At 36.4% G+C, this 27,086-nt stretch overlaps 1 pseudogene; it reads left to right on the top strand.

Moving 5' to 3' along the window:
* Positions 1–9,700: 9,700 nt before the first annotated feature.
* On the top strand, positions 9,701–10,986 carry LOC133093335 (lupus La protein homolog; annotated as a pseudogene).
* Positions 10,987–27,086: the final 16,100 nt, after the last annotated feature.

The following is a 27,086-nucleotide window of genomic DNA, read 5'->3' as shown; positions in this document are numbered from 1 at the left end:
AGAGATAATAACTTTTTTTTTCATCAGCATATAAATGGTACTTAATACTATATGGGAATGACTAGGAAGAAAGTGTAGAGGTAGAAAAGAAAATATACACTCAAGCCTTGGCGTAGATGTTAAGAAAATTACTTAACCCCCTTGAAACTTAATTCTGTCATCTGTAAGTGGAAATATTACACACTCTTAAAGTTGTGTGTGGATCAAATGAAATCATGTTTATTTGTAAAATGCAATGCAAATCATAAAAGCTGAATACATGGTGGTTATTGTAAATATATGAGTATTTCTGTTTTGTACTGAAGAGACAGAAAAAATGGAAGTGGGAGACTGAAAAACAGAGGAAGAAATGTTGTTTGGGAAATTCAATGGACAGGTTCAATAAGTACGGGTAATTAGCTCTTTAAAATGCATATCAGAAGCAAATAAGAATGGGCACTGAGAGTGGCCACTGTGTTTGTGAGGCAATTCCAGAGAACTTCCTTGCTATGATGGCAGAAAACAAACATGTAAAAAGGAGAGAATTTGAGTAGTTTTAAAGGGCAGGGGGCAGTTCAAGTGAAGACGTTTTCCAGCGAAAGGATTATGTGTATGTGTGTTATCAAAGGTAAAAAGATAATTTAAAGGGGAGATCAAAGGTGTTAAATGATGCACCTGAAGTCTGATTTAATTGCTGGGCAATATATCCCTGACAACAGAGCCAGAGGCCCTCCCCCTGGGGCTAAACTTCGACTCAGTTCCTGAGAGGCAAGTGGTCTTCAGCTTTGATAGTGAAAGTGGTCACAGTGAGGAGAGGGCTAGTTTGAGAAGGGTAGCTGGGTTCTTTGTAAGTGTGGGAAGGCAATAACTTCCAGGATGGTGGGAAGAAGAGAATAAGGGTCACTAACCATGAAGGAGATGGTCAGAAGAGAACACTTGGTGACTAGAGAGGACTTGAAGGCTTGAGTACAATGGATGAGACTGACCATTGAGAAAGGGTTAAACTGTAGTGAGAAATGTGGCAGGTAAGGAAGGGAACAGATATAGGGCCCCCAAACCTTATGTTGATGATGTGTAAACCCCTTGGTGAGCGAGGAGCACAGATATCAGTGAAAGCAGGAGAAACCATGAGACAATATTGCTATATTGCTCAAGAACATTGGTGTTGACAATTTCTGGGAGTATAGTAGAAGTAGGGACAGAATAACTTGTAGTTATTCAGATAAAATTAGTATGTCTGATGAAAGGTATACTTAAGAAAATGCATGCGAGAGCTTAAAGCATGGTTGTAGGCAGGTAGAAGGCAATTGTTAAGTGTAAGTCTAAGTGTATGCTGAATTAGAAGGAAATAACAGGATCACTCCTATTATTTGAATTATATTCATGTGAATTTCAAATCACATGAAATTGAAGGAAGTCTTTGAGTCGTTTTTAATTGTTTATATGGAACTAGAATCCAACCGACCCTAATTCAAAGAACATATCCTCTCCTTATTTTGTATTCCCTATAGTCTCACATTAATGTTAGGTATGTGGCAAAGGGTGCGTCTAGTATGAATGAATGGATATATGTACGGACCAGTGTCCTATCTCTGGGTGAGTTTGAGCATAAATTGGCCAGTCACCGGTCAGATACTGTAGAGGGAGTTTAAATTTCAGATGAAAGAAAGAATAATGTGGCCTCTAAATCCGCTGAGCAGTAGATTCTAAAATTCTGAGATACTCTGAATCTAAGAATTAGTAGATCGAGGCCAGCCCAAGAGTACATTCTATCTGAGACAAAGCCCCCATATATAAAAAACCACGTCCGTGTTCCAAATGAATGTGTGCTTTAGCTCTCTCTAAAACTTACCTAGGAAAGCAACAGTTTCCTGTCTTAAATTAAAGCTTTTACTAGAGAAAGCTTTGCTTTGTCAGGGAATATCTTTTTTCAACTTAAAAGGATTATCTTTTAGAGCTTTCCATCAGAGAACACTAGAAAGGGGTACTGAAAAGAGACAAACCTAAAATTCTATTTACATTGGAAGTATTTTCTAGAAACATGCTTTAAAGAATATGTATTTCTTTTGAAAGGAGCAGGAAACCCAGGTATAAAAATGCTAATGATATTCTTCTCTGCTTAAAGAGCATTTCATAAATAATATACTTTTTTCAAGAGACCATAGCAATGCTGAACATTAATGGCACTCTTTCAGACCCAGGAAGTTAGTGATATTTTCCTGGTGAAATGTGATATTTGCCACATCAATCTGGTTTATGGAAAAACAAATTAATTATATTATTTAAGTTGTTAATGAGATGAGTTTGAATTTTATATTCTTCTACAGCAATGTTTTCTTCGTCAACTCTGCTCTCTTTGGTCTCGTTGACACTTTCATGCCTAGCCATAAGACAAATGTTATATTAATACAATAAAATGGTATCTAAATTAAAATAGCAGTAACTAACATTTGTATTATACTTTATTGTTATCAAATTATACTATCACATCTCACTTATTAACCATCTTGTGAGCCAATATTATTATTTTCATTTTCATTGTACAATATGAAATATAGATGCTCAGAAATTTTCCAGAGGTATATAGTAAGTAAAGAAACTGAGACTAGGAACTTTTCTTGCTACCATTCCATGTTTTTGTTTTGTTTTGTTTTGTTTTTCTATTTTCTCTAGAGCTGTTCAAATTATACCTCTAAATTGGATACCTTTGGTCCTTTCTTTAGACTTCCCTGGGCAGAAAACAATTTCTCCTTATCTGAGCTGTAAACTATCTCCAGAAGAAAAAGTTAAAAAATAAGTCCTTGACTCTGGTAATGCAGTAACGTTTTGCTTTTAAGATATTTGGGGTATATAGAGGACTAGACAGATTTTTTATCCCTTCAAAACCTTTAAGCATTGGGAAGAGATCACCATGAGGCATCAAACATATTCATTTGTCAATCCTACAATGTCTTCTGTTTCCAGGAAACAGAGCTTGACAGTTTCTTCCTTTCTGGAATACTGTGAATAGTGAAAGAAGTACAAGCTTAGGAAATGGACAGAATCGAGTTCATATCCCATTTCCTCCATTTATTAGCTGTGTGGTCTCAGAAGAATCGTTCAGTCATTGAATCTCAACTACGCATTTGTATAATAGATGATAGAATTTCCTTGAATTAGAGATTCCCTTCTTCTTAGATTGTAGGAAATATATGTAAAGAGACTATCATAGGGACTTCCTAGAATGCTCAGCAGAACATAGTCACTACTGTTATTTCTGCACTAGGTCTTGTAAATCATCTTGTTGCTGCCACCAGCCTTTGAAGAGCTTGCCCTAAATGTAGGTGGGAATTAGCATTAGAGACTGTATTACATAGTCTCCAAGAAGGTTGTGTGCATTCCCCCAGGTGTCTACCCAATGCCTCCCACCACAATAACAGCAGCAGACTAAGGGCCACATAAAGAAACTATCCTATTGTATAATCCTTTCATGCATTGGTATAAATGCTTTTATGTGATCTGGTAATTCCTTATTACTGTAAGAGCATCCCCCAGAAATTTCAGGACCATCAGCTGGCTCACGTGGTACCGTAAATGCCTTTTTCCATGTCTGATGAGTCCAATGATCAGAAGATTTTTCTGATGTGCTGAAATCAAATGAATATACCTGAACCAAAAAGTAAATAATTTTTCGCGTGCTTTGTTTGCAGCACCACGGTGTCATAAAGCAGAAAGAAAAGAAATGAGGCTTGTGATCATTTGTATTGTTGCTGGGTCTTTTCCATTCATGAGGTACCTGTGATCATCAGCTATGCCTGAGAGACACTGGCTGTCCCCAGATCACAGGGCACAGGCGCTGCGCTGAATAACAAAAAAAGGGGATCCTAGCAACGGCATCAAAGTGGATGTTTTCGATTTCCTTTTAAATATTTTTTTTACTATAGTTTTTTTATAAAGATGAAAGCTAATAGATTGCCTGTTTCCCCCCCCCCAAAAAAAATATATATATATATGACTAATCAGGCACCCTGAACTTTAAAATATATTGTACACTGATTTTGTTAAAATAATAGCTTTCAGATATCACAGAAACAGCAAGTCTAAGGTGGGCCCAGAGCTGCAACTTTATTCATTGTAGTGAGGAGGGGTTGAGTGGATCAGAGTCTGGGCTTGGGAGTCAGATTGTCTGCACTCAAATCCCACATCGTCACTTTCTGGGCTGTATAACCATGGGCAAGTCACATCCTCCCTGGGTCTCAGTTTCTACATGTGCAAAATGGGGATAATTACGGAGCTGTTGTCTGAATTCCGTGAGATAATGTATGTAAATAGCTTAACATAGAGATAGGCACATCACAGGAGCTCAATTAGCAAATGTCAGCTACTGTTGTTTTAGTAATTTATTTCCTCAAAAGATATCTATTGGATTCTGAACATGAACAAAATTCCAAACAAAAATAAATAAAACAGTAAGACAGCTCTGGACCTCTAGGAGCTCACCCTCTTGTGTGAGACACAGAGTGGATACGTTTATATCCTAAATGCTCAAATAGAGGCAGGCATGCCCAGAGTACTGAGGCAAAATGAATAAGGGAAAGCTAGCAGCCCAGGGTGGCAGGAGAAGCTTCCAATCATGCAATGTTTTCTTAGTGGGAAGAGAGATAGGGCATCAGCTGGAGCAAAGGTTGGCAAACTTTTTCTGTAAAGGGCCAGATAGTAAATATTTTCAGCTTTGTGGGTCAAGTAAATATTTTCAGCTTTGTGGGTCATTCAGTGTCTCTGTTGTAGTTACTCAACCCTGCAGCTATATAGACCATACATGGACGAATGGACGTGGCTGTCTTCCAATAACATTCTATTTACAGAAACAGGTCTTTATTATCCAGGGTTCTCCAGAGAAACAGAACCACTAGGATGTGTCCATATACAGAAAGAGATGTTAAGGAATTGACTCATACAATTATGGAGGCTGGCAAGTCCAAAATCTGCAAGGTAGACCAGCAGTCCGGAGCCCCAGGGAGGAGTTGAAGCTGCAGTTCAAGTCCTCGAGCTGTCAGGTTGGAGACCGTGAGAAAAGAGCCAATGTGCAGCTCAAGCCTGAAGGCCATATGCTGCAGAACTTCCCTCCTGCTTTTTGTTCTATTCGGAACAATATATGAGACCCACCCACATTGTGGAGGGTGATCTGCTTTACTCAGCGTCCACTGATTTTAATATAAATCTAACCCCAAAACATCCTTCAAGTGGACACATAAAGTCAACCATCACAAGGCCTCAGCCAGATTTGGCCCACTATAGTTTGCCTACCCCTGAACTAGAGAGAGAATTCTTTCTGCTCAGACTAAAGTGGTGAAGTTTTTTTTTTTTTTTTACCAAAAGCAATGGTACTCTGATTCCAAGGTATTATGAATTAGTCATTGTGTACTCTGCTAAATCCCAAGGCTTGAGGACCAGAGCTGGGTGACTAGAAGGATCTGAGATTGGGTTTGGTTATCCCCAGACCTCTTTCTCCCATCGCTGAGAATGGGAAGGCCACTCGGCTTGAGCTTCATATCCAAATAGGACACAGTGGGGAGAAAGGAGAAGCCAGAACTCATAGTGGGACACTGCTTTCTCCCCTAACAAATGGGATTGTGGGCAGAAGAGGGAGCTTAGCAGAAGGAAAGGATTATGTAGCCACCTTCCCAAATGGATTAAACAAAGTCAAGTGGAAAGGGAGCCCCTCTCCTAATTCCAACCCCACATTGATTCAGTGATTTGTTCGGATTCATACAGAAAGACCCCCATCATGTTTGGGTGGAGATCTGAGGATATGAGACTGTTGGTAAGATAGGAAAAGAAAAAGACTATGGAGGAAGCAAAGGAAGAAGGAGCAAGGGAAAAGAGAAGAGGGGTATAGAGAGCAAGGTGGGACATAACACAATAAATGAGAGAAAAGGGAAGAAAGGTGATTTTTTTTTTAAACGTTTCAAGTTCAATAGTCACACTCTCTGCAAATAAAAAAAGCAGGTACAATTCAACTCAACACAGAAGCTTGTGTGCAAAGTTACGGGAAACTGAGACATTGTATAAAAAGTTAGGTTAAAGGTGATTCTGTGTTTTTGTTTTGTGTGTTTTGTTTTGAGGGTGTGGCTCTCCCTCAGTCACCTGAACTCAGCAAAGAAATGGTTATCCTGATGAAATATCAGCAGCTGACCCACAGTAAAAACTGACAAATACTAAAAATTAAAAAAAAAAAGCATAATTGCCAAAAAAAAAAAAATTGTCACTGCTTCCTCCCTCTGCATTTTGCTTTTTTAAACTTGTGTGTGTTTTTTTTTTAAAGTTTTTGATTTTTGATTTTTATTTTTTTAATCCCGAAAGGTAGACAGTAAAAGAGCTCCTGAAGGAATTTACAAGCAACTGCATGAGGGTCTGGGAAGCTGAGGGGCTGGAGGAGGGCTGGGACAAGAAGACAGGAAGGGGCCCTCCCCTCAGCTCTGTAGCCTCACTATACGACCACGGGCCGTGCGGGGTGGTGGTCTAGGAAAGGTTATTTTTCATTTCACTTTTTAAATGTAAAACTAACTCTATATCTCTCTTCCTTAGATCTTCTACTTCAAAAACATGTCTTCTCTAGCTCTAAGGGTCTTACGGGCCTTAATTCATTTAAATCGCAAAGTATTGATAGTTCAGGAGTCTTAGATGAAAAGTATTACAGAAGTACAGAGCTTAGGTTCATTATTCATAAAATCGGTCCTTAACAGCAGTCTTTTTCAAACTTACTGGCTCCTTGAGAATGTCTAAGGTTAGTAGTAGATGGCCCTCATCTAATAAAAGCATCAGACAAACGGAGGTATGTATGTATCATAACCCCTTTATGAGAGCTTTGTAAGAATTATGATGTCCAACACTAACCTGAAGGAAACATCTTGGTACAGGGGTAGCTAGCTGTATGTCACAGCTGACCTGAAAAGCTGCATGAGAATGGAATCAGTGTAAAGTAAAGCAGATTTTAACTACCCCAGACAAGTTTTTATTATTCAGCCCTATGCCAATCAAAAAGCTACGGTAACTGGGATTTCTGATATTTTTCTAAGTAAATATAATAAGAAAAAATAGAAGAGAAACTCCCTGTCACTGCGTTTTCACAAACAAGAGTGATTTATATCACTACCCTTTCATTCATTTTTTAACAAATTTACTGAAGTAAGTTTGAAGTTAAACTATAACCTCTCTGTTGATTTATGGTCAAAGTATTTTTATTTTCCTTTGAACTGATTTTCTTTCTGTTTATTTGCTGCCCATCTACATTTTATTAGTATTATTTATACAGAGTATTTGTATGAATTATTTGTGTGACATACTTTGTGGAATAACGTGAGATGTAAATAAACATAATATCAATCATATTTATGTAGAAAATAAGACAAAACCAGCAGCTGCCAATTCACAAGAGCAAGCCCTGGTGAATGTTTGTGGTAGTATCAAAAACCTCACTGTCTTTAATCTTCCTAGGAAATTTCCTTCATATTATCTATGAATGTGTAGAGTTCCTTTTCTTGGTTCTCTTAATATGCCTTTCTTATAGCATCTTTTTCCTATTTCATAGCCTCACTTACATCTGTGATGATATTAAGCATTTTTTTCCTTTTACTTCCCACCTTACCTCTGTTTCCTTCAAGTTTCTTTTTTTCTTTCTTTCTTTTCTTTTTCTTGTTTTGGTTCCTTCCTTTCTTCCTTCCTTCCTTCCTTTCTTTCTTTCTTTCTTTCCCTTTCTTTCTTTCTTCCTTCCCTCCTTCCTTCCTTCCTTCCTTCCTTCCTCTGTTTTGGTCTATATCATTCAGGTCATAACTCTTCTCAATGTCTGCTGATCCTTTCCTGTCCATTTATATTTAAGCACAAGGTGTCACAACTCTGATTGAAGATGGCAGGCTTTACTTTAGAGTGGTCAGCTGGAGGGAGGCTCCTGCTATTGGAATCCACAGGTCTTTTCTCCTAGACAGTGTTTTCCCAAGAAAGGAAGCCTCTGATCTCCTGCCTGGAGGTTACAAAGCAAATTGTCAGGTTTCGTAGAACTGAGCTAGGTAAGTAAAGAGGATAAAGCAGACTCATAATTCAAGACATAGCTCTCACCATTTAGTGTGTAGATACACATTTAATTCTTCTGGTTTTAATATTTCATCCCACCCTCAACTTTTTCTGATATTCTAGAGCAGGATTTCTGAACCTCTGCATTATTGATGCTTAGGATTGAATAATTCTATGTTGTTTGGACCATCCTGTAGTTGTAGGATGTTAGCAGCATCTCTGACATATACCCACTAGATGCCAATAACATCACCCCCACCCCCCAATTGGGGACAAAAAACATCTTCCCTTGGAGGCAAACTGAACCTGGTTGAGAACCACTGTTCTTAGGGAAATCCTCTTATTTAAACACTCCAGAGAATAAGTGACTTGTCTTTTTCTGCTATGTGTCTGTGTATGCATATGAAAGATTAGGAGGGAGTGTTATTTGTCATGCTATGCAGATCTAAGGATCTAACTAGATGCAAGCATTCAACCAACTTTACATCTTTATCCCCACTGAATCTTGAGATATCTGCTACCTATAATTCCAGGAATTTTACTGGGTTCTGTGACCAGAAACCACTTGTTTCTTGGCTTCCATCATAAAGATTCTTACTCTTCTTTCATCTGCAAAGTCATAAAGAATTGTCCATCTGCTTTCAGCTTCAAAAATTTTCTTGATGTGTCTTAACTATAGTTATTTCCACTCCCATCCTCTTTGCATTTGAGAGTTGAGAGGAATTATTTTTATCCCTTTACTCTAATTCTTGTAAATTTGAAGAAAGACAATTTATACATGTGTTCTCTGTCATGTTTTTGCATGATTTTTCAATATTAAATGCAAACCTTAAAATAATGTCTGTGTTTATGGTTATGTACACAGAACTTGGAAGGTACATTTTATTTTTTCTAGAGTATTATTATTAATCCAGGAACAGGAATCCCTTGTATGTGCATGAAAAGGGGTGCTTATGTCTTTCCAAAACTCGTATGTTGAAACCTAAATCGCCCATGTGGCGGTATTTGGAGGGGGTGCCTTTCAGAGGTGATTAGGTCATGAGGACTGAGCCTTTCATAAATGGGATTAGTAACTTTATAAGAGAGATCCCTCACCCCTTCTGCCATGTGAGGACACGGTAAAAATAAGGGTCTCTAAACCAGGAAGTGAGCCCACACCAGACACTGGATCTGCCAGCACCTTGATCTTGGACTTCACAGCCTCCAGAACTGTAAGAAATAAATTGTTGTTGTTTATAAACCACCCAGTCCATGGTATTCTGTTAGAGCAGCTCTAGTGGACTAAGACAAAGGGTACAGCTTATAAAGCTGGGTCTGCCAATAACTTAGTTCTAAGTTTTCAGGATAGCTAGCACATTGCCAAGGCCATCATTAGTGCTCAGTTCATCTGATTGATTAATTGGTTCAGCTGATACTTGCAATTGCTCCCTGAAGCTGACTAAATACATATTAGAACCCAGGGAAAGTGAGGCACAGAGAGGTTAAGTGACTTGTTTAAAATGACACAGTTAGACCCGAAGCCCCTCCCACCCTGGCCGCAAGGGTTGCCGGGACAACCCCCATCTTCTTTAGCCGCGTTGGGGAAGCCGCTGGCGCTGGGGAGAGGGGATCGTTGCTGTCGCTGTTAGTGACCTGTGGCATGTCTCTGTGGGACCGGGAACTTAAAGATAGCCAGAATGGCAGAAAATGGTGATAATGAAAAAATGGCTGCTCTGGAGGCCAAAATCTGTCATCAAATCGAGTATTATTTTGGTGACTTCAATTTGCCACGTGACAAATTTTTAAAGGAACAGATCAAACTGGATGAAGGCTGGGTACCTTTGGAGATAATGATAAAATTTAATAGGTTAAACCATTTAACAACAGACTTTAATGTAATAGTAGAAGCATTGAGCAAATCAAAGGTGGAACTCGTGGAAATAAGTGAAGATAAAACTAAAATTAGAAGATCTCCAAGCAAACCCCTCCCTGAAATGACTGATGAGTATAAAAATGATGTAAAAAACAGATCTGTTTATATTAAAGGCTTCCCAATTGATGCAACCCTTGATGACATAAAAGAATGGTTGGAAGATAAAGGTCAGGTACTAAATATTCAGATGAGAAGAACATTGCACAAAGCATTTAAGGGATCAATATTTGCTGTATTTGATACCGTTGAATCTGCTAAGAAGTTTGTCGAGGCCCCTGGCCAGAAGTACAAAGACACAGACCTGATAATACTTTTCAAGGAAGATTACTTTGCAAAAAATAAAAATGAAGAAAGAAAGCAAAATAAAATAGAAGCTAAATTGCGAGCTAAACAAGAGCAAGAAGAAAAACAAAAGTTAGCAGAAAATGCTGAAATGAAATCTCTAGAAGAAAAGATTGGCTGCTTGCTGAAATTCTCAGGGGACTTACATGGTCAGACGTGTAGAGAAGATTTGCATATCCTTTTCTCAAATCATGGTGAAATAGAATGGATAGACTTTGTCAAAGGAGCCAAAGAGGGAATAATTCTGTTTAAAGAAAAAACTAAGGAAGCACTGGATAAAGCAAAAGACGCAAATAATGGTAACCTACAATTAAGGAACAAAGAGGTCACCTGGGAAGTACTAGAAGGAGATGTGGAAAAAGAAGCATTGAAAAAAATAATAGAATATCAACAAGAATCCCTAAACAAATGGAAGTCAAAAGGTCGCAGATTTAAAGGAAAAGGAAAGGGAAATAAAGCTGCCCAGACTGGGTCTGCTAAAGGAAAAGTACAGTTTCAGGGCAAGAAAACTAAATTTGATAATGATGATGAACATGATGAAAATGGTGCATCTAGATCACTAAAAAGAGCAAGAGAAGAAACAGACAAAGAAGAACCTGCATCAAAACAACAGAAAATGGTGCCGGAGACCAGTAATTTAGTAAACATTTTTTATTCATTTTAATTAGATTTTAAGCTGCTTTTGTCTTTGGAGGCTTTTAAAAAGAAAACAGAATTAGGTCCACTTCAATGTCCACCTGTAAGAAAGGAAAATTTTTTTGTTGTTTAACTTGTCTTTTTTTGTTGTTGTTATTGTTATCCAAATGAGTATTTTTTTATGTATAATTCTGTTTGTGTTCTTTCAGATTATTCAAATATCAAAAGAAACATTCTTCCACTAAATTGCCTTTGTAATATGAGGATGTATTAGTACAAAGTAATAAAATGTATACTGCATAAAAATAAAATTAGTTTATTTAAAAAAAATAAAATTAAAAAAAATTTAAAAAATAAAATAAAATGACACAGTTTGCAGCAGATCTAAGACTAGAAACCTAGTTCATTTCTTTTTCAACTATTCTAGTCTTTGTAGAATTAGCATTTCACAAAGAAAGGTCTCACAGCAAAGATGAAATAAGAAGACTGCCTGTTGGTTTTAGAAAGTCAAGGCACTCCTAAGGCTTACTCAGTAGAAGTAACCCATGGTTTCCTGGGTGATGATGAGCCTTTAACTCTGTGCAGGCCCTGTGAAGAGATGATAATAATAATAGATAACACCCACTGGGCATTTTACTGAGTGTCTGGCTCTATTGTAGGTTTTTGTATACTTTACCTCACTGTGTCCTCACAACAACTTCTCAAGGCAGGGCTCTGAGTTGGAAGACAAAAGCTGAAACTAGAATCCCTACTGAGAAATGCATTCTTCTAAAAGTATTAGACTTACCCTTTCAAAAAAGAGAAATTATAATTAAGTGTTTAGAAATAGGAGAATCTCAAAGTCCTATGCTCTCCCCATTGGATGGTAAGCATGGTGCTACCAATATGAACTCATAGTATAGGAATCAAGTCTGTGCATTTTGCTTGTTGGTTTAAAATTCAGTTAGGTGACCCTAAATTTCTAGCTCAAGTCAAAATCCATAATTTTACTTGCCAATTTGGCCACCTGGATGAACCCATAGTTTCCTCATACAGAAATTTTGCAAATTGATTTTTTTTTACCTGTTGAACATAGCAAACCTCTTCAAAACATAGTAGCTTAAAACAACAATCATATTTTTTTAGCTCAGTATCCTGCTGGTGGGTAATTTAGCTTGGGCTAAACTGGGCAGTTCTGATCTTGCTGGGGTCAGCTGATTTCACTCATGTGGCTGAAGTTATCTGGCAGTTGTCTGGGGGCTGATTGGTCTAGAAGGGACTTTGCTGGTGTGGTAGACTGAATAATGCCCCCCACTACCAAGATGCTCACTTCCTGGTCCCTGGAACCTGTGAATATATTATTTTATATAGCAAAAGGGATTTTGCAGGTGTGATTAAGTTAAAGATCTAGAGATGGGGGAGTATAGTGGATTATCCAGGTGGGTCCAGTGATATCATCACAAGTGTTCTTATAAGAGGGAGGTAGAGGGAGATGCTTCTACAGAAGAGAAGAAGGTGATGTGATGACAGAAGCATAGATTGCAATAATGAACTTTGGAGATGGAGGAAGAGCCCATAAAACAGGGGATATAGTCAGACACTAGAAGCTGAAAAAGCCTCTCCTCAGAGCCTCAAGAAGGAACCAGAACTCCTGACACTTTGATTTTAACTTAGCAAATCTGATTTTGGACTTCTAACCTTCAGAATTATAAGAGAATATTTTTTGTTGTTTTAAGCCACTAAATTTGTGGTAAATTTGTTATAGCAGCAAAAGGAAACTAATATAGCTGAGGTAGCTGGAATGACTGGGACCCCTCTCCAAATACATGTTCTTCCTTCCTGCCTTCCCTCCTCAATGTACATCCTACCCTCTAGCTATACTGAACTGCCAGCAGATCCTATAGCATTACCATAAAATCTAGAAACATAGATAAGTTTTTTTTTTTTATTATTTGTATTTACTTCTGAACACCCAGGCTTACTTTTTTATGGGATGCGTTAAATGTGAAGATTTATTCAGTGAAAATCAGAGGTGTAATTCATCTAAAGCAATGAATCATAGATGCATATGCAAAGATTGATGGAAATACTTCATTAATGCACTGTATTCATTGTAATTTTGTGCAGCCCATTTAACTGCACCATTAGTAAGGAGTACCACATAGCATGTACCATGTGATGTTTTTGAATATGCCATGTATTTTAATGTAATATCAATAATTCATTTGTAAACATTTATATGTATATTTGTCAATGTTTACAGACATTATGGACAACATGTATAATGCCTGTGATGTTCCATGCTTCCCTGTGTGAGATGCCCTATCCCCCCTTGATGGCTTTACTATATCCTAATTTTCCTTCAGTACTTGGATCAATTAATTTCTTTATGAAACACTTCCCTGTCACTCACTCCTAGTGGCTGCATTGCCATCAAACGTCCTCCTTATTCCCTTGATCTTTTGAATTTCATAAAGTGTAAAATGAAATGTATTCTGTAAAGGATTAATACAGGATACATATCTTAAGCAAAAGTTGACTTCAACATGACAGGTGCTAATATCTCAGGGAAGGTAGAAACAAGTCTAATTGGGGATAAATAAACAGAAAAGCTAGTCCTCTGAGAATTAAACTGTCCACAAAAGGCAGATAAGCTCCTCTCAGATAATAGAGAATTACAGAAGTTAAATTATGTGCTTGAGAGAAGCAGTCAATCAAGTCCATCAGCTGGTTAAAAATAAACCTAGAGATGTCATCACTATAAATTTATTTTTTATCTAGGATCTTTCCTTTCCCATTTAAAATCATTCTCAAATCTTACATTTTCTATGAAGTCTTCATCTACTAATATGCATCTCTGTTCAATGTTCACAGTTATCTGTACTTTACCCATTTTTTTCTTTTTTCATAAGCATTGGGGGCAGAGTCCTACTTTATCTCTATGATATATTCATAAAGTGCAGGGTGCATTCACAAAGCTTCATATATACTCATAATAACAATCTGTATTACAAATGACAGATATAGAATTGCTATTCCATACCTCAAAATCTCAAATCAGAATAAATAAATCTGTATGCATTTCATTAAAACATTTCTCTCAAATCTGGTTTGTGGAACATAGATAACAATCTGCCTATTCCTGCAATGATTTTTTTCATTGAAAATGTGTCTAGCAATTTCTAATACATGCTCACACAAACTTAGTTTGCATTTAGTAAATAAAGTCAGATGTTTTATAAAAACAGTGAATTGATTTTATGGTTCATCCGCTTGATGGAATATTACATAGCCATTAAAATGATGAATGTGCAGACTATCCAGGTACATGAAAAAGAATATACTGTGAGAAAAGTAATACACAGTGTGATGATATGATTATATCCATTGTGTGCATTGTTTGTTATATGTAAAGCTTGGAAGAGGCCACAAAGCAATATAAATAGCTGTTTTCCTAGGAAGCTACTGTATTTTTTTTCATATTTGAATTTTTTTAAAGCAAGAGTATTTAGGTTGGGATTAACGTATACACACTACTATATATAAAATAGATAACCAACAAGGACCTACTGTATAGCACAGGGAATTATACTCAATATTTTGTAATACCCTATATGGGACAAGAATCTGAAAGAGAATATGTATAACTGAATCACTGTGCTGTACACCTGAAACTAATACATTGTAAATCAACTATACTTCATTAAAAATACAGTATTTATTGAAATAAACTTTTACCTTACCAGACATATAGATTCTTATAATTTATGTTATGTCCATACAAATAAAAAGGGAAGTTTAAAGGCAATTTCTCATCTGTAAAATGAGGACATTGGTTAAAATCATCTCTGGGCTTCCTTTGATCATTCAAAATCAGTCATTCATGACAATATTACTAGGAAGGAGAAGGTTTTCCTCTTTATTTTCATGACTGCAAGAGGAAATTACAAACACTGTCTTTTAGAGTCAGATGGCTTGTTTTAAATCATCCCTCCACCTCCAAATAGCCATTGAATATTTGACCTGGGACAAGATGCTTACCCTTCCTAAATCTTGGTTTCTTCGCCCATAAAGTGGAGGTAAGAAAACTTTCCCCTATAATATTCTAGAGAGGACTAAATGAGAAAAAGCATATAAAGCAAGTGCTTTGCTCAGAACCTGGTACGTATTAAGCTTTCAATAAAAGTAGTTATCCACACATACCTTGAACCCATACCTGATTTACTGATAATTTCTTTTTTCAAAGAAAAGCCCAATGAAAGAATATGCCTAAGAATAGTACTCTGCAACATTTAGGCCATTCTAGATGAAATCTCAATCAACAGGGAGTTTCTTTTCTTTTCTTTAAAAGAAATGATTTCATATATTCAAACTTAATTCATAATGAAAGCAGGTTTTTGCATGATGCCTGTAGTAGGTGACCTTTCTGCCGATGGGGCTTTGTGATAGAGTTGCAGGTATCCTGAGAACACATTGAACATTTTGTGAATTGATTCCTTTTGGTGAAAGGCAGTGGAATTTGGGACTAAAGTCTTTAGACTAGATAAAATGTCAATCACGGTGCATTCAACATTTAAATATTTGAATAGATCACTTGTGAGCTTTGTCATTCTCTTCTCCATCCTTCTTCTATAAAGCACATCTAAAATGCTGGGTCTGTATTTTGAGTGTGTCTTGTGTTCCCATCCTGACTGTAAGGTTTAGTATAAAGGTGCAGTGAAGAAAAACAAACAGGTAATCAAAAGAATGATTAAAATATGGTCAGATTTCTACATAATTTATATGTCTTACACATCTGTCTTAGCCTCATTGTCAATAGGTTTAGAAAAACCCTCCAACTTACTAAAGGGGTGCAATTAAAGGCTTTTTGAAACCATGTAAGGGAAAGACTTTTTCTCATCTTTATTATAAAGGTATGCAGCTCTCTCTCTTATAGGGAAATATTTAACCTATCCTTACCTCTGTGAGGCCCACTGAGAGAACAGGCAAGAATTTTGAAACGAACCTCCGGCTCTCCAGAATTGGCAATCTCTGATATGTGAGGATCGATTTTAAAGACTATGACACTTGCATGGGGTTAAATAATCTGGGCTTGTTAAATAATAAGGACTTTACTTAGGGAGAACATAGATGGGTTCAAACTAGCCAATGTTAGAACTAGCTTCCTGAAGCTTCTAACAGGTGAATTTAAGACAAAGGAAAAGCTACCTTGTAGCTTTTGTAATCTGCCCCCTCTCTTCAGGCTAGGTTACTGCTCTCTTTTCAACTCCCATAATTCACTGTATTATAACAATCTGTCTTCAGATCATAGCATGGATTCTTTGAGATTAAGGACCAAGGATTGATTATTCATCTTTGTTCAACTAGCATCTGGTTCCCAGGACAATAAACATAACCATTTGACTACCTCAAAAGGAAGAGAAGTCAAAACTTTAATTAGTTTCAGGATATGATTTATCTGCAGTGACTTAAGGAGAGAATATAGGCTTCAGTGGTTGATAGCTATTAGGACTACCACCATGATTTGCAAGAAACCATCTTTTGTGCTTCTGTCAGGAGCAGAACTGGACTGAATGGAGTATTTTTGTAACCCTGGACCCTTTTCTGAGCTATGGCTTTAAATAATTCTTTAGGTTGATGTCCAGCAGCTTGGAATATCTGTGTAATGCACAGCATTTATCTGGCTTGCACAATAATTAGCAATCATTTAATTTTTTTGGACCTCAATTCCATCACCTAGAAAGTGAGGCCCTGGGACTAGATTGACTTCAAGATAGGACTCCACTCTCTGTATGTTTTTACCTGGTGATCAATGGTTAGATTTTTAGGGCCACATGCTGTTTTTTACAACAATAGTTTCTCCTCTCCTCCACATCATAACACCTTGATTTTAGTATCCCACTCAAAACAAAAGTAGAGAGTAAAGAAAAAAGCTGTTTTCTAACTCAGCACTAAAATAACAGGGGCAAGACTGAAAATAAGTAGCTAAGAAAATTGCTTTTTGTGTCGTATAATTTTTTTTCAAGTTTGCCTATTATAACCCTTTTTTATTTTCAAGAAAATGCCATCAAATTGGAAGGCTTTCTATTTCCTGCTGGCTGCCTTTTTCTTTTTCCTTCCATCTCCTGCCAGAGACTGTGTACTGAAAGCAATTTTAACAGATGTAACTAATGAAGGGTTGCATACATGCACCATTATTTTACGACCAGGAACTCTTCTAGATCTCTTCTAGACTTTTCTCCTGATTGCTGCAGAGTTTAATCACTCTGTATTGTACTAGTTTTCCCATGTGTGAAATGGACAGGGATCTAGCATACATGTCTCTTGATGCTGCTGTGATGTATACCATAAGTGATCGATACTTGTCTATCATATTAGTATCCCTTGGCAAAAGCACAGCAAGGCACAGTAATCATTGCATTGCCTACATGTGTCCCTGTGGCTGGTTTGCCTTTTACAGCTGGGGAAGTAGACTTAATTCTGCCCTGCTTTGCTGTGGACAGAGGGACTTCATCTTTCTTACTTTACTTGAACTTGACTGCCCTCTTGGGAACTGTTTCTTTCTCTGTGAAAATTCCCAAACCTCATAACTCATCACTGGTAACAAAATAAGCAAGCAAACAACAACAAAAAAATGTTTAATTACAAAAAAGGAACCAATATCTTACCAAAGTGAGCAGATTATATTACTTGCCATTGTTACATATCAAAACAAAATGTATAGACTGTACACATTTACTACTGTGACATTAACACTGTCTACTCACCTTATTTGAGATGTGGGGAACAACTCACTGAATATTAGCAACACAACTTTCCAACAGGGTGGACCTTAGGAGAAATTTAGTTTTCCCAGTCATCTAATCCAGTCCGATTTTGTGACCACTTATTGTGCATGGTGTTCCATAGGTATCTTGAAGCATATTAAAATGAATGACATGGATTTCCCATTTTAAACTTTTATTAAATACAACGTGATGTATGCTATACCAAAAAACAGTCTCATTTAGAATATTGGGATCTTTAAGGAACATTGGAGAAAAGGAAGCCATAACTCTTCCTATCTTTATACACATGGAAAATCTTGGTAGAAAAGTTTGTTAAACATGAGAACTTAAGGTACAGAGAATAATGTAAGGGCATGGATTTTTTTTTTTTTTTTTTTAAAGACACCAATTGTACTTGAACATTTGTTACTTTTTTTTTTTTTTTTTTTAATTTATTTATTTTTGGCTGTGTTGGGTCTTCGTTTCTGTGTGAGGGCTTTCTCTAGTTGTGGCAAGCGGGGGCCACTCTTCATCGCGGTGCGCGGGCCTCTCACTGTCGCGGCCTCTCTTGTTGCGGAGCACAGGCTCCAGACGCGCAGGCTCAGTAGTTGTGGCTCACGGGCCTAGTGCTCCGCGGCATGTGGGATCTTCCCAGACCAGGGCTCGAACCCGTGTCCCCTTCATTAGCAGGCAGATTCTTAACCACTGTGCCATCAGGGAAGCCCCTGGCCATGGATTTTTTTTTTTTTTTTTTAATATATTTATTTATTTATTTATTTTATTTTTGGCTGTGTTGGGTTTTCGTTCCTCTGCGAGGGCTTTCTCTAGTTGTGGCAAGCGGGGGCCACTCTTCATCGCAGTGCACGGGCCTCTCACTATCGCGGCCTCTCTTGTGCGGAGCACAGGCTCCACACGCGCAGGCTCAGTAGTTGTGGCTCACGGGCCTAGTTGCTCCGCGGCATGTGGGATCTTCCCAGACCAGGGATCGAACCCGTGTCTCCTGCACTGGCAGGCAGATTCTCAACCTCTGTGCCACCAGGGAAGCCCCCCGGCATGGATTTTTGAATCAGATATACCAAGGTCTGAATTCTGCCAGTTATTTCCCCAGGTATTTAGATAAGTTATTTAATTTAATAACTTATCCTCAGATAAGTTATTTAATTTCTTGAAACTTCACTTTCTCATCTGTGTATAAAATTCCATTTAGTGGTTCAAAATTTGTTGAATATTAACAAGTTAATGTATGACTCAACTTAATAAAAAGGATGTTTATAGGATGGTGGGAAAGACATGATCGAATGCCCAGTATTGAGTACTTGCTACTGCTGGGACTGCTGTTGCTTCTGTCACCACCACTACCATTAGTACTACTACCACCACCACCACCACCACTACTACTACCACTACTACTAGTAGTAGTACTACTACTATTGCTACTACTACCACTAGTACTACTGTTACTACTACTACCACCACCACTAACACTACTACTACTACCACCATCACCACTAGTAATAGTACTACTACTATTACTACTACCACCACTAGCACTACTACTACTACCGCCACCACTACTACTACAATACTGCAACAGTAGTAATACTACTACCACCACTATTATCACAGCAGTTTCTGCTTGTTGTTATCTTCATGATTATCACATTACCAATCACTCTTCTTGTCATTATCATCATCATCATCATTTTCATTAAGAAAGATGAAGTAATGAGCTCCCCAGATATGAGAAAAAATATGTTTCTTAAATTCCTCTGAACACTTTGCAAGTTCCCATTCCTATTCTTGGCAGCCTCTACTTTATGGAGCAATATCAGTGTAGGTCACGAAAGAAGTTCAGGGCAGAAACTACCTATGTTAGACTTCTAGTGATCCAAAACTAATTTTGTTTTAAAATTAGTACCAACAATGAAAATCAAATACAAACAAGGGATGGAAACTGAAAGATAATTAAAGGTAATTCAAGGAATATAGCAATATAGGTCAAGTGGAAATAAAGGGAAGAGAGATCCACCCAAGAAATAGAATGTGAGTGCTTGGGAAGAAAAAAAATGGTGACTCAAGGTAAACCTTCCCTTAAAAAGACAGAAAAAAATGAAAGGGAATTTTTTTTATGAAACAGACTGAAATGATGGATGACATAGATTCTATTTGCAGTTCTCCTTGGAACATATTACCTGTGTTGAATTCATGCTAAAAATTCTCTCCTGAGAGGCAGCCAATATAGTGACAATAATCCTAACCTAGGTCCCATGCCTGAATTTATTACTAAATATCTGAGTGACCATGACCAAGTCCTGAGATCCTGCCATGGGTAGGTCCTATGATGATATTCAAAATGCAACATTCCTCAGCTACTTTCCAACTTAAACATGTGAATATTTTTATTAATCAGAAAATAGAAAGGAGTGCCTTGGATGCTGCTTAATTTAAATTTAGAAACAGTCTCTTTCAAGTGAATGTTCAAGATTACAAGGCAATAATTTAGGAAAGGATATGCCCATTGGAAGAAGAGATGAGAACACATTTTAAAGGTCAAGAATGTATAACATTGTTGTATTGATTCTAGCTGCCCTCTGAGACCCCATATGGGCCATAGTTGACTATATTAAATACAAACACTTGCTCAAGCACTGGAGAATTTTGACTGCAAAACGGTGACCTGGTATTGTTCTGGGCTGTAAAGTAGTTTCAGATCAATTGGAGGTCCCAGCGTTTAATCGTTGGGGGTGGAGGGTGGAGTGCGGAGGTGATGTGTGATGTGTGAGAGTGTATCTGTATCTGTGTGATAGAGTGAAGTATGAGGACTATTAATTTTTAGACTTAATGCCTGGTCTTTTCACTGTTTTCCTTCCCTACTCTTCTTCTAAGATATCTGGGAAGATATGCTAGTGAATCATTTTTATGTTGGGGGTGGGGATGGGTAGAGAAGTATCCTGGAAGCCAATTGGTTAAAAAAAAAATTTAACATCTCTAAAAGCACAATCAAGGAACTAATCATTGTTACCTTAAATCTTAGTTAAGTATGTTAAACAGTGTGTACTACCAAATTCCTGTACAAAAGACTAGTTGTACCTCTAAAGAAGTAACTTGCCCAGCACACAGCTCTTTCTAAACCTACTTAAAGAGAAGGTGCATCATCCTCTCTCTACATTTAGCTTAACAGCCTTCATTTTTTCCCTCTTTATTTCAATTTATTTTTGTCTTCAGAAATGACTCATACATATAGTTTAAAAGTTCAAATAATACTTTAAGCTTAATGATAAAAATAGCACCCTATCTTTCCCCCCAAATCCTTCCACTTACATTCCCCAGAGGCAACGACTTTCAACACTTTAGCTGTGTGATTATCTCTGTATCTCTAAATGACATGCTTACACTACTATTTATTTTTTCAATTTATTGTATAATTTATTGACCCCCCCCCCACTATTGACAGTGATTCAAGTTACACACAGTTCCCTTCTTTTTATATAGGTATAATATAATATGGGATTAGATCAGTAGTCAGTGCATTCATGCACTGTGTTTGTGTAATGTGGACTGTGTAGCCAATCACTATCAAGCCATATAGTCTACTTGAATTTCATTTCCTATCTTGGCCTAATAGAAAGGTCCTTTCTGGGGTTCTGTGGTGCAAATTACCTTGCTGCTTCTCTTTTTCCATTAATATCATCAGTTTCAACTTTCTCCCACCTGCTGAGTAACTTATCACTCTTTTCTCTGCTTTCTAACTTAAAAATAGCATTACTCTCACTAATAGTAAGTATAATTATTTATATTTATTTTTATTATGTTCAAATTTGTTCATGTATTAATATTATTAATATGACATATTTGTTAATAATATTCATTCACCTATATAACTGATAATTATTAGATATTATATTACATATTAATATCAAGTTATTAATATCATTAATGATTAATAACAATAACTATTATTTGCTGTGGTTTCCTATACCATACTCTTTGTCCTTTTGTCTTTTGTTAAAAATTAGTTTTTTGTCCCTTTACTCTTGTTGTCATGTGGTTTTAGAGAGAACAGAGATAGCTGCATGGATTTCATATTCTGTGTTTAAACGGAAATGCCAAGTCTTTCGGTGCCAGTTTCTCAAGCCTACGTTTGTTATTCTCTTATTCATGTGCTGTGCTTCAGTTTCTGTTTACTCCATAAAGGAAGGCAGTGAGTGAGTGCTTGGTGCACATTTGCATTAGTAGATTAACTATATACTATTAGTTGGTAAGCTAATATAATAACTATTATAGCTAATGAAAATGAAATCATGCAAAAAGTAGTTTTTTTTTAATTAAGATAAGTATAATATACATCATGATTTGAAAATTAGGGAAAAAACAATTCTTTCTATTTATTTGGTATTAACTCCATGGTAGGTTACTACACTCAACACTTTATATAATAATCTTATTTAATTCTCATAATAACTTTGCAATATAGTTTTTCTTTTAATAGATGAGAAAACTGAGAGTTAAAGAGGTAACTTGCCCAACCAGCAAAATTAGTAAAAATCCAAACGTAGTACTCTTTCTACTATACTATGTTATAATAGGATGGTAGTGGTCAAGCAAAGGCAAGGTTTTATTATATGTTACTGAAGAAAGTGTACATTGATAGAACCTGTATGGAAGAAATTTGGTAATATTTATTAATATTAAAAATTTGTATAATTGTTGACAGAAATTAAATTTTTGAAAATTTATCCTACAAATCAGGTGCACACATATGAAATGATATAATATTTATATTGACAACCATATAATGGCATATTATGCAGCTGAAAAAAAAGAGATGCTCTTTATGTACTAATATGACAAGATCCCCTGTTAACCAAATAAATAAATAAATAAATAAAAGGCAGGATGCATAGAACAATGGGAGCAGTTGAGAACAGAATGCTATTTTTACATTTAACACGGGGATATGAACATACTGAAATGCAGTTGTATTTCTCTAGGTGAACTCTGGCGGGATACTTAAGAAACTAGCAAGAGTGGATACCCGTAGGCAGTGGGGGCTGAGAAGAGGTTGGATGAGTGACAGGTATAGAAAAGTTACTTTACAGAATACAGCTTTTTATATGTAAAAAAAATTAACCACATGAATGTTTCATGTTCAGAATATATTAAAGATACTTCCAGTTCTTGATAATTTATGTTAATGTATTCACATGTAAACAATAACGTATGGTACCATACAAAGAAATACCAAGAGTATATGTACATGCCTGAAGATGTAGGTGTCATGTATTTTATAAAATTATTTCTGAATATCATTGATATTGAAGTATTTTAGGAAGACTTTGGGAAATCCCCATAAGAGAAGGAAGCAGGAGAATAACCTGAATTGGGAAATGGGTGATAGGAATAGTACTTCTACAATAAGTCTGCCTAAATCAGTGTTGCTCTCATGGCATGTGTAGATACACCTTGGTGAGCTTCAGTACTCTAGCAGAGAAAGGAGTTCTCTAAACCAGCCCCTACATAGCTAACATGGGACTGGTTTAAAGTGTTCTGTGTCCCATCAGCTAAGATTTAAAGCCACCAGGATTGAATATCTGACCATGTGTGTGTCCAAAGTTTGGGGCTTCTTAGACAGATGAGGTACAACAGCAGACACATCAAACTGGGAAGTGGTTTGTCCACCATCCTGACATCCATTCTTATCTGTGCTTTGATCAGCTGTACATTGGCATCTGTTGCCTTCACTCTGATGAATTTTTTCTGGAGTATCAGACCTACTTTCTCACAATCCACAAATGGGGTTTCTTATCAAATCCAAAACTCAAGATTGCAGAAAATCTATAAACATTCAAATAGGTTTTTCACATACTTACCATCCTACAATGGGACATATAACACCAGAGGTAGTGTGCTATTATTCTATGACTTTTGATAAATGTAATATTGATCCTAGGCTGTGCTTCATAGTAAGCTTTTGAAATCTTTTGATTCTATATTAGAGTCTTGACTCTATAAAAAAATTTCCTGCCTATGAGACATTCATTTTTAGGTCATCCTGCTCAAGACTGTTTATGACTGAAAATGCAATGATATAAATCCTTTGGTGTTCTTATTCTTACACAAGCTACTTTCCCTTCCATGTAATTAAAGAGAAATATAGTAGAGCAGAACCATGTGTACAATTTTTCTTAGGTTGTCTAGACTTTAGTGTCTAGCTTCTTATAAAGTGGAATTTCATGTTTCATTTATTCCTCATAGCAACAAATATATCTATTAAAATGTATTACAGTTAGGGAGGCATAATATTTAAAAAATATGCAGTAAACCCTTCAGAAATCTATCTACTACTTCCATCCTAGGGATTTGATAGTACCTTACTGGCACAAATAGTTTAAGTGCCTAGATATCTGTCCAGACCTCCATTCTTTCCTCTCATCAGAATGACCATAACAGATTGAATTCCCTCAACCATGAATGTACTTTATGGATGAGTTGATTTCAACTTTACAAGAATTCAGCTGCTTACTTTAGAACACAGCTACTACCAAACAAGTGATCCTATTATATACAAAGAATGTGGCATCTTGGGAATTCCCTGGTGGTCCAGTGGTTAGGACGCCACGCTTCCACTATGGGGGGCTCAGGTTTGATCCCTGGTCGGGAAACTAAGATCCCACATGCTGTGTGGCACAGCCAAAAAATTAAAAACAAACAAACAAAAAAACAAGAATGTGGCATCTTGACAGATTCAAGCATGTTTCTCAGAGACCATAAGACAGGATGACCTACCCATCATTAAAGGGCATCTATGTCCCATCATGGCCATTTGTTGCTAGCACCATAATTTAACAACTTTGTGTCATCTGGTATTTTAAGGCTTGTATAAGCAATTAAAAGAAACACAGAAATTATATTCAGTATTTTGTAGACATATGTGTTCTTATAGTCTTGTTGAAAATATTACACAAAAGCATTGACTCGGAAAGTAAACTACATATTAAAATAATCAAACTTTCTATCATAAGTATTATACAGCATCTTTCTTATGACTGAGAGATGAAACTCCTTAATGTACAAACTTTGATACAACTGCAGTTAACATCACAGTCTGTGCCTATGGGATTCCACACTAAAGATCAAAGAAAGGGAAGCTAAATAGTACACACACATATTTTTATACTTAATTTTAAAACATACAAATCATTAGATAGTTTAGTTGTTTTATTTTATTGTACCTAGATTTTTGCCAAGTCATCTATAATTATGAGTCCTAGTTGACTGATTTTCACAAAAATTTTCTTGTTCAAGGGCAGATGCTGCCCTTGAACCTACTTATTTGAAAGTGCAGCTTGCAATACAATCTGATCTTCCCCTGGAAAAAAATGTCCACTGTTAAAGGATGATTATTGCTTAGTCAGCTTTTCAGACTCTCCTGGAAACAGTTGTTATGGGAAGAGGAGTGGGTGGAAGATGAATAGACTCAAAGGAACACTTTAAAGAAAAGGTTGAAGCAATTTTTCGTTGTAAAGTGCGCTAATAATTACAAAGAAATTCGTTCTGGAAAAGATCAATAACTAGAAAATTACCCTTTGAACTCATTGCCATAGGAAATCTATTTAATAACAGTTTCTCTCCAAAAGACTAATTTTTAAATTGATTCATATTGATATTGGCTAGGGCAACTTTTTAACACAAGTAAAAGAAGGCCACAAACATCACTCCAAAAAGCAAGGGAAAACAATGATCTTCTTGCTTTTAGAAAAAAAAAATATATATATATACCTTATAGGAAAAATTTATATATATATACCTTATAGGAAAAATTTAAATAACTTCCATTTACCACATTCAGAAATGGTTAAGGTTTAATCTTATGCTGTATACTTATATTTATAAAAATGATAGATGAATTAAGGAGATCCGAAGTAGAGGAAAATATAAAGAGTAGTACTATAGTTACCAGGGAATATATTTTGGAACATTTCATGCATTGAAAAAGATCTATAAAAAAGTTTTTTTCTTAGTTTTTGTACAACTCAGCTTTATTGAGGTACACATGGCTTACCTAAGTAAGGTAAGCCTTACTTAAGTAATGAGTAAAATTTACTAATTTTAACTGTACATTTTGATGAGTATTAAGAAAGGTATACAGTTGTGTATTCTCAATCACAATCATGATATACAACATTTCCATTAACCTGAAAGTAGCCTTATGCCCTTTTGTAGACAGAAACTCTCTCTCACCCCCAGTTCCTGACAACCACTGATGTTTCTGTCGCTATGTTGTTTGCCTTTTCTAGAATTTCATATAAGTGAAGTAATACAACATATTGTGGGTGTTGGCTGTCTTTTTTCACGTAGCATAATGCTTTAAGCATTCAACTATTTTGTTGCATTTATCAGTAGTTAGAAAGCTAATTGCCGAAAAGTATTCCACTGTATGGATCTACTACAAATTGTTTATCAGTTCATCAGTCAATGGACATTTGGGTCATTTCCAGTGCTTTGTCTGTTACGAATAAAGCACCTATGAACATTCAAGTACAAATCTTTTTGCCATCATATGGTTTCATTTTTCTTGTGTAAATACTTAGAAGTGGAATTACTAGGTCACATGGCAAGTCTATGTTTAACTTTAAAAGAAACTATAGTTTCCTCCAAAGAGGCAAAACTGTTTTACATTTCCACCAGCAGTGAATGAGCATTTCATTTACTTCATATTCTCACCAATATCCTGGGTAGTTCTAGATCAGTGAACTATTTTGATTATGAACCACAGTAAGAATTTCATTTTACAGCACAGCTCATGATGCACACACATAACTGACACATGTTTTAGGAAATAATACTTTGGTTTACTACAAATAAGACAGTATGATTTCTCCCTTCTGTTCTCATATATTTTGCTAAAAGTAAAAATGCATGTCTTAACTACTAAACTAATTGCATAACATACTAATAGTTTGACCTATAACTTTAAAAACATAGCTTTGATAACATATATACATACCCACACAAGTATCTAATTTTAGGTTTTTGGTTTATTTTTATAATGGGACTGTAGGTCTATGGTATAGTGTATATAATTTTCTCTACCCGGGATCAGTTGCTTGAGATTAGAAGGGAAAGCTGGCTGAAGGATTAATCTGGTTTTGGGGTATTGCCAAATAGATAAGAATGACATAAAACAAGGCAAGGGATTGACAGAAGGTGGTTGAACTTTGAATTGAATCAGGGCTGGATGTGGTAGAAAGTATTAGTGGCAAAAAACGTGTAGCATAAGATGGACACAGTTTGGAGCCATTACAACCATCACCCTCAGCCACCAAAGTGGCTACCATTTCTCTTCATCCGTTCAAACTATTTTCTTTCAGAACCTATGTTAAAAGGATGGGTTTAGGAAAATAAAATATTGGTAATGGTTA

This window comes from Eubalaena glacialis, chromosome 6 (assembly GCF_028564815.1).
Source record: "Eubalaena glacialis isolate mEubGla1 chromosome 6, mEubGla1.1.hap2.+ XY, whole genome shotgun sequence".
NCBI lineage: Eukaryota > Metazoa > Chordata > Mammalia > Artiodactyla > Balaenidae > Eubalaena > Eubalaena glacialis.
The sequence above is the reverse complement of the archived record's forward strand: the minus strand, read 5'-3'. Positions and strand labels throughout refer to the sequence as shown.